Source organism: Alligator sinensis, unplaced genomic scaffold, assembly GCF_000455745.1.
Source record: "Alligator sinensis unplaced genomic scaffold, ASM45574v1 scaffold1102_1, whole genome shotgun sequence".
Taxonomy (NCBI): Eukaryota; Metazoa; Chordata; order Crocodylia; family Alligatoridae; genus Alligator; species Alligator sinensis.
The window spans coordinates 841,735-851,221 of NW_005842342.1; the positions used below are offsets into that span (position 1 = coordinate 841,735).

At 41.8% G+C, this 9,487-nt stretch overlaps 1 protein-coding gene across 1 annotated transcript in view; it reads left to right on the forward strand.

The window, feature by feature from the left end:
* CPA6 (carboxypeptidase A6) overlaps window positions 1-9,487 on the forward strand; it is a 150,577-nt gene that overhangs the window by 117,327 nt on the left and 23,763 nt on the right. The gene's annotated exons all lie outside the window — the stretch shown is intronic.

Here is a 9,487-nt window from a genome sequence, read left to right on the forward strand (position 1 = left end):
CCTGCCTGTGGCAGGGGGGCAGGCTAGATGATCTGTTCAGGTCCCTCCTGACTATGAAACTACTATATAAAAAACTCTTTCCAGTGTGAGGCCAGTAATGGGCAGGGGAATGAAATAATTACTTATTAATGGCTAAAGAGTAGTGACTCATGCTCATTATATGAAGATTTTTCACAGTTAGAAACGACGATACAATTTGTGCAGCAGGATGCTGTCCCAGAGTAGTCCACTTGAAGCAGATCCTGCCTCTAACTCAAGGGCTTCATTTTTATTTTTTTATTTTTTTAAATGTTTCTCTTTCTCTCTCTCTCTCTTTTATATATATATAAAACTACCTCTAACAACCTGTCAAGTGACCACTATGGTTCACTTGACAGACCAACCACACTTCGAGAGTTAAGATATTTTAGTCCCATTTAAAAGGTCACACCGTGAACCCATGCACCCATCACCATTCTACTGCTTTCACTTGTCGTCATCGTATTTGTCATTGTTGTCATCATAATCACTGTTCTCACTGTTGTCCTCCTTGTTCTCTTCAGAGGGTTACCTCTAAAAAATGTCAGTCCCCTCTCCACCATATGAGGTCTGCCATCTCTTTCCCATCATCCTCTTCTGTCTTCTTGTAGTTCCAGTACATTTCACTCAGCCCCATTTCAATACAGTCCTCGACAGTGGGGTCTGAGTGCCTGATTGTGGGAAGGTTCCTGGCCTTCCACAGGGCATACCTGAAGCAGGAGATGAACTGGTCAAAACAGGCTGTTGGGGCCCCTTGCTGTTTGGTCAAGTGCCCATAAAGCACTGTTTCTCAACTTGGGGTCACTACCCAAAAGTGGGTCGCAACAGTATTTCGAAGGGTCACATGCTGCGGCAGGGAAGAGGGGCACCAGGAAGGCACCTGCCTCTTCCAGCAGGGGGAGAGTGTTGGGGAGAGCTGCGTTCTGGGCTGGTGATACTGGGGCCAGTGCCTGTGCTCACAGGGCTGGGAGGGGCCATGACCAGGCTGCCTGGTGCGGTGTGGCACAGTAGCCCCAGCCCAGGTTGGGGGGGTGCCACGGGTTTCTCCTCCTCCTCCCTCCACCTTGGCTCCTCCCGGGGCCAGACTCACTCCACTGCCGCCCACATAACCCAGAGCCACCACAGCCACTGTACTCCAGCCTGACTGGGACAGGGGCAGTTGGGGGCCCCTCCAGTAGGGCTGGGGGGCAAGGGGTTGTGGGTCAGCAGTGAGGGACACCAGCATAGCCTGTGGGGGCAGGGAACTGAGGGTTAGGCACTGGCAGGGCCAGGGGGCTGTGAGTCGAGACAGTCCATGGATCTTTGCAAATGTGTCCTGGTAGGAAAAAGGCTGAGAACCACTGCCATAGAGGACTGCTTCCCTGGTCAGGGTTCTGAGCCTTCACTGATCCATGCAAGCTTTAGCATTGTTCAGTTGCAACTGAGCCCTCAATTCAAATCACATAGAAGTCCAACCCCTTCCAGAATACAAATACAAAACACACTTGCATACAACCTCCTTAGCTATAGTTTAGAGTACTAATTCCCAGGGTCCCTGGGGCCCTATCAACTGTCAGCTCTTCCTACATGAGCTTTCCTTGCTTTGTACAGCTAGTGTTCCATTTTTGCTTGCTCTTATGAGGGCCAGGTATCTGATCCCTAAATTCTCCTTCACAATCTCAGGTGGGCAGCAGCTGATTACATCACAAGTGGAGCTGGGTTTATCCCTTCTTGAAGGGCCAGACGTTTTGCAACATACCTCTTCTTTCCCATAAAAAAAACCCAGTTTTCCTTCCAGATCGCTAAGAAGCTCAAAAAGCAAGTAGTCTTTCTCTGAGTGCTTCCTTTTATCTATTACTGGAGATGAAATCCAGCTCTTGCAATCTCTGGCATCTGTTTTAGAAACTTCATGCCCTGCTTATCTACAGCTAGCTCATCCTTTATTTGTTTTTAGGGCCTGTTACCTAGTACTATGCAATACTACTCAGTCAAAGATATCAAGCTTTTCAGTCTATCCTCTCAGTGCTCTTCATTTTAGCAGCAGAAAGTGTTGCCACTGTAACTGGGCTGCTGCTTTTTTTCCCCCTGTATCCTCCAAGTTATTGGACTTGAAAACCTGTTCCTAATCTGCTGTTCTCTATAAATTCCTCTGCTCTGGCCTCATATTTCTGTATCTAGCTTCCTCTGTTGCTTAACATCCTCTGTCCATAACCATTGTTGTTCATCTTTTTTTAATGAGCCCTCTCCAATCAGCAGTTTTCTATTCCATGTTGCTTTGACTTCTGTATTTCACATTTGAGGCTTTCCAGCTCTGTTGCTGCTGTGAGAGGCCAGCCATGCTTCTCATGGAACTAAGCTCTGCCTCATGGCAAACATTTCCAGGTTCATCCTTTTAATTTATGATTGTGATCCATAATGGATAATATTTAAGTAAATCATAAAAAAAGTTGAGTGTAATGCCTTGCTGTCACCACAATGAGGCATGTGATGCATTGTTTTATAAATAGCTGTGAAAAATCATTCTTGTGCTTTGTCGTGTTTTCCTGCTTTTGGTCCATAATGGATTGTTTTATTCTTTTTAGTTCGGTTCAACATGAAAAATGTTGAAAGTACGCTGTTTTACTTTCATGTGACATTTTACTCTATGGCAAAAGAGAGTTAAAGTGATTTTCTTCTTCCTTCTGTAGGTCTAAACTTGTCAGCTGCATCTTCATGGCACCCGCAATAATCTTATGAGGGTAAAAATGACTTTTGCTCAGATTGCAGCTATTCATTTTTCACAACATGAATGTACTTTGATAAAATAAAGGTGTCACTGCAGCTGTGTTGTGCCTGTAAGAAGAGTTTTTCAATGACACTCACTAATGCAGATTTCTGTGTAAGTATTAAATACCAGGACATTCAAGCTGTCCCTCCCCCCTGTCCTTCCCTTCCCCCCTCCCTCCCCCACCACAGAGGCTTTTAAACTATTGGTCATGTTTTCCTTCAGTACATGTAGACAACTCATAACTGTTCACTTGTACTGCGGAAGAACATGCTCTGTGTACCAGGAGGACCTGAGCCTTTATACAGACTGGGCCCAGACATACTGATGTGAAAAAGAAGAAACTCTTACAGCAGTGTAACTTAGAAGACTTTGGGATAGAGTTACGTAAGAAAAAAAAAATGGCAATAAAAGAACTCTGGCATAAATTACACTAGTATGGGTGACTTATCCAGAATAATCCTGGGATAGCTGTTTGTACAATGCAAATAATCTATGGCCTATTCTGCTCCACCCAAACTGGTCCAGTACTGTAATAGTGACCATTGCAGGAGCTACCCTTGGATATCTGGTTATCGGCCTGTTTCAGACCCCAACTCCCAGTCTTTCCTGGGTAGTCCTATGGATATACAGACTTTCCTGAATTTGCAGTGCATTGCTCTGGCATGTCAGTCAGTTTTCTGAGCCAGTAACCCTGACTCCACCACATCCCTCTCTCAAGACCCCAAATTAATAAAACTTCTAGGATTCCAGGGGTCCTTTTTCTTTCTAGGCTCTTCTGACAAGCATCCTGCAAAGTGTTTCAGGACAGATATAATAGGTTGGCACTTTTCTTTTTTTACAGGCATTGCTTCTCAGTTAGTAAAAGATATTCTTCTCTAAAATGGCTTTATCTTAAATCTTCATCTTAAAGAGTAATTAACTGTAGGACAGTAGAAAGTTATTAGTTCCGACTAGCTTGCCTATACATTTTAATTTTTTTTCTACCCCATTTCCAGCTTCTAACATTTTCCATTAATTCCCTTAATTGAAAAAAGGTATATATGTATCCTAAATTCAGTTTCTACTCTTTGCTTTGCATTTTTGGCAATTTACAATCATTCTATAACAGTTTGCTTTCATATTTCCTCAATTTTAATACATAAGGGACTAAATCTTAATTTGGTGTAAACCATGAAATTTTGCTGAATATCTCACCCAAAGATCTGGGCCACTTTTAGTCACTGGCTGTTTTCTCTCCACCACAGATTGCTTGTAAGTTTTTGGCAATGCTCCTACATCATCTGTTCATTCAGTAATAATGCTTTTCAGCATTTACTGGTCTAGTCTAACTGTCTGTGAATTTAGTAATAAAGCTTCTGCTGATTTCATTGAAAGGAAACAGGATAAAGCTATATGAAGTACCCTTATTTTGTATTCTGAAAGTGTTGTACAAAGAGCAATGTAGTTAATTCACTTCGGTTTTATATTCATATTGCATTTGGGCTGGTGAAGAGAAAATATGGTTCAATGCTTGGTATATTTTTGCTTGATCATTATCTTGAGGATTTGACTCATATAGCCTAAAAAGCAAATTTTGTATTATGGAACAATAATGATGCACCTTTGTAATATTTAGGTATGATACCATGACCTTATTATAAAAACCATCAAGACATGCCATCAGATAATACCATATTTACTTAAATATAAGATGACACTGAGTATAGGACAACCTCCCAATAATTAGATTCTCTGCCTGGAAAATTTATAAATTTATTATAATTTTCCAGGTAAAGAATCTAATTATTGGAGGTTTGCTTTGAATTTGTCCCTCTCCCATTGCTCTAGCATGGAAAATAAATCTGAGGGGGTCAGGTAGCCCCTGTACCCTCTGTTCCCCACAAGTTTCTTCCCCCTTGCAGCCCTCCTCTCCCTTACTGTCAAACCCTGCTCTTCCTGAGCAGATGGAAATAAGAGGCAAACATGAAAACACTGACTTTGAAATAAACATGCCTGTAGTAATTTGCATAGAGGTAAATGACTATGGTTACCCATAGACTAAGTTCATCCAGAATTGATGCAGGTTATCTTTTTTGAAACTGCACAGGTACCCCATAAACACAGTTTTATATTTTCTTGTATATAGTGCACAATACCAAAATACCTGACAGCATCCAGATGCTTGATTGTGGTGGCCATTTTGAGACAGGCTATATAGGGTGAAGTAGCAGTTTGCTGCTGCCCCGCTGTAAGAGACACATCAGCTGGCAGAGCTAAGGCCAGGAACACCTTGGGGGTCTATGGGCTGGGGCTATGGGGATGGAGGAGGCTCCAGGTCCTGGGCATGACCTAAAACTGCACCCTGCCAGGGAAGGGAGGCCTGGTAGGACTGCCAATGGTGCAACAGCCCCATGAAATGCCAGAGCTGCAAACCTCCCTGGTGAAAGGCAGGTCAGGGATGCCTAATAACCTTCAGCCCCCACACAGTCCTAGCTGGGCAATGCCCAGACCTATGAAAGCTTAAAAAGGCAGCTCAGTTGTGAGTGTAGTTGTGAGAGTAAAAGCAGCGTAGTTGTGAGGGTAAAAGCAGGCAAGCTGCTTAGGCTTGTCCCGAAGGACCTTGACTGGTCCATGCGGGGGCCAGGACCCAGAGAGGGGTCAAAAGGGCCAGGGGCCCACTGTGAGGGATGCCCACAGAGCAAAGAGGCTTGGGATCCCCACTGGCCTGAGATGGGGTCAGGGACTAAGGGAGAGCCGAAGGTCCCAGAGAAGGGACCACAGTTAATGGGATGAAGGGTACGACTGAGTTATCTGCCTGAGATGCCATCTGCAGGGCTTGGGCCGCATTGTAGGGGTGGAATGGAGCTGTGGAGATTCCCCTAAACATTGGGGTTCAGAATGGGCAGCCTCCCGCCTGAGTAACATCATTTATCATCAAGGCATGGCAGATGAGAGAGGCAGGTGGTTAGCCCAGAAATAGGTGGACGGCCAACACAGAGCAGGCCCTGGGAAGGCCCCCTGTTACAGCCCGCCACTCATGACTGAAACCAGGTGTTCTTGTCATGAGTCTTGGGATGCTTCAAAAATTTATATGCAGATGAGGCACAGGAGAACCTGGTCCGGCGCTACCTCATGGAGGGTGGGGCCACACTAATTATATGTGACAGGCTGATAGAGTGGGTAAAGGAGGGGGTTTGGCTGAACTGTTTGGGGCCCTGTTTCGTGATGCCTGCCAGGCATTTAAGGCTGGTGAAGAAACAGAAATCATTCAAAATGGGGGAGGGGGAGGGGAAGCACAGCTCAGCTATGGGAGTGAAGAGAAAATTGAAATGTATTAAATGGCTTACCATGAGTTGCAAGAGTCAGCACTGAGGGGGACTGAGTACAATGTACACTACTATATACAGGTTTCCCTCGCTTTATGCTGTAAATGTGTTCCTGGAAAACAGTGCATAACTTGAATTTGCATAAAGGCAGCCCACTTTACAGTGTAACAAATAGTGATACATTCCAAGACCTCAACTGTGCTGACCCCCAGATCCATTTCTACCACTTTTACAAGACAATTTTGATACTCACCAACAGCAGACAGTACACACAAGCACAGGGCACTATCATCATGGCGACGACAACTACAGAAACATGTCACAGACGTTGAGTGAAGAGCACAGATCCACACAGGAGACTATGTTTTGGTGCACATCACTCCCACAATGCACCACACAAAGCAGCTGACTGCGGGCTTCCACCACACTGATCACATAAGAGTGAATTTACCTTGCATATAACAAATTTTTGGTATAAAAAGAGTCATCACGTAAAATCAAATTCACCCATACAGAACCCACATAAAAAAGGGAAACCTGTATCTTATTCAGATGGGTTCTGCTAATTTTTTCTTGTGGTAGGCTTCCATCAGTATGCTTGCCCAATATAGGTGATGTGTTTTATAGTCATGCTCAGTGCTAGCTGCATTTAATTAAATCAGCTTCATAGTTGGCTTCCATTACTGAGCACATGCTGCTTTTGGCAACAGTTTAATGACCAACAGTATATTTAATTAGTTTTCCTTGTATGCAAATGTGAGTCAAAGAGCGTTTTTTTCCCATGTTGACTGAGGGGAAAACCTCATCTTATATTTGAATAAATACAGTAGCATGCAGCTTGTCTTTTCTCATTACAAAAATTAAATATTATGTTTTAAAGAAATAAACAGTATATAAGATAAATATTGTCTAGATGGAAAAATTATTATGATTTAATTTATACCAGTTGGATACTGTTTAATCGTAGGAGTTACTTATGAATTAAACCAGGTAAAACAATCACACCAGACTTACTTTTTAAATCAGGCAAGAATCTAAATGGTTACAAAGTTTCAAGAGAATATATTAATAAGCTTTAAAGATTTTTTTAAAATCAAATAAATCTATTGCTCAAGTCAATTCTATGGCAGAACTTGAAACTGCCTCCTTGAGACTATATTGGCTTCCAAAAACTTTCACAGAATCACTTTGCAAAGATAGCAGGTATGAACCTAAAACAGAGAAACATTAAATAGTGGAGGGAATGTGATATTTTGCCATCTAAGCTTAAATAGTACAGTACTTAATTCTCTTTTAGACATAGACCTAGGTAAATTTGGCAATCAGCTACTTGAATCTGGGTGTTCCCTAAGACAAAGTAGTATTTAAGTTGTTGCATTATTTAATTTTCATAAACACAGTGTTTTTATTAAAAAGTGAATTATTAATAAAACTTAAATCATATGATTATTTTAAGACAAAGTAAATTTTTTTTAAAAAACTAGGTTAAGTTTTAATCAATACTTCATTCAAAACAGACTTTTAGGTTTGAATGTCAGCTAAACTGAGTTTAGGTCTTTTTTGAGAAGCATTACTTGAGGAGGAACTTAACATCCAAAAGCACTACAAAGTGATTTTAAAGTATGTGTAATTAGAGTACTTCAGGCTTGTAGTACAACTCACAATACTAAAAGCAAAAAACAGAGTCCCTATAAAAATGTATAATCAACGCCATGTGACTTGAAGTCAAAGAACTGTAAACATAAAAAACCCTAGGGACTATTTCAACTCAGTAGCCTTGATATAGAAACCATTACAGAAACATTACGTGAGCCATTCTTGTTAGTATTGTTTTCACTGTAATACATCATTGTTGCAGCATTTATACACATCTTCAAACAAAAGTTCAAAATCTTTCAAAGATGTAAGTGCATGCCTACCTTTACACAACAGAGTAGCCTCATTGATTTCCATATGCTTAAATTCCACACCTGTAAGCTAAGGGATCATAACCTAAGTTGTTGCTGCTGGAAAACCCATTGCCTTCCATTTTGTCAAAATTGCCTTTAATGTGCCATCAGTGTCATGAATGCAAGTTCTTTGTAATCATGTGTATTTATAGCACTGAAGTGGCTTCCAACAATAATTAAATCTGGTATAGGAAAAAACATTTGTTCAAGTGCCTTTTCATATGAAAGAAGATGTGTATTACTACTTTAGGGCAAATTTCCATTTGGGCCTTGAGGATTAACTGGGAGGACAGGGTGCAGGTAATTTAGGTACAAACCCCAATGTTCAATGTATGTTATAACTTTCACAATATAAATTAAACATGTATTTAAGTGATTTACTGAACTGAGACCTTAATGCTAGAAGATAGGCTTAATACTTCATAATGATCAAGATGGTGATTGTTACACAGAGAGTCCATGCTTCTGCACACAGTGGAAAAGATTCCATGAGGCTGATGGAACAGTAAATATAGGTATGCCAACATTAATACCGGCATACCTTTAGGGTCATTCTCAATTAGGCCAAACTATATGAGCCACCTATTACCTATCTATCTCTCCTTTCCTAGCAGTTACTGCACATTGTATTCCCTTTTCCTCAAATGGAGCCCTTATAGGAATCAGTTTGCAAAGTACTTGTCTGTCCTTCCCTGTGGCTTTAATTATGGGTAGCCAGGACAGAGAGTGGGGTGCAGAAGACTGGAAGTTGGTGCTAGCAGACTTCCTGTGCCTATGAATTTCAACCAGAAGGTGGCATGTAGTCAGAAGTGCTTTTGGGCTTGGGCTTGGGCTTGGGCTTGGGCTTGGGCATGGGCTTGGGCTAGACTGCAAGCCTAAGGGCTTTTAATGTAGCTGGTTGGCATGAATGAGCTTAATGCCAATCCTAGGAGTCACCCAAAGTGGCAGCATGGATATATCATATACCAGGGGTTTTCAACCTTTTTTAGAATCAAAGCAACTCAGAAAATGTCAGTTCTTAGCTTCACTTGCTTTTTTGACTAGAGAAAAATACTAAAGCAAGTTTTCTGTTGCAAAGAACTCAGAAGATCACAACAGGTCAGAATGTTTTTGATACTATGGGTTCTTATTTGAAAACTCGGTTTATATTATGAATCAAGTGTAGGTGTTTGTACATCAATTTGTGCTAATATTGTACAGCACCCTTAAGAGGATCTTGTGGCACCCCAGGGTACCATGGCAGTCTGGTTGAGAATCACTGCCAACTAGACCAACTAGAACTGTGCTGAGGAGTAAGTGCATACTATATGCAGAGTACTGCATTCTTGAGACTGATGGGAGGATTGTCCCCCAACCCTGAACCCCTGGTACAACCTGCTATATCTGGATTTGATGCAGGTTTCAGGAATCACCCAAAGATCAGGGAAAAAGGTGCAGTGTTCAAGACTCACCCAATGGTAAGGGAAAGA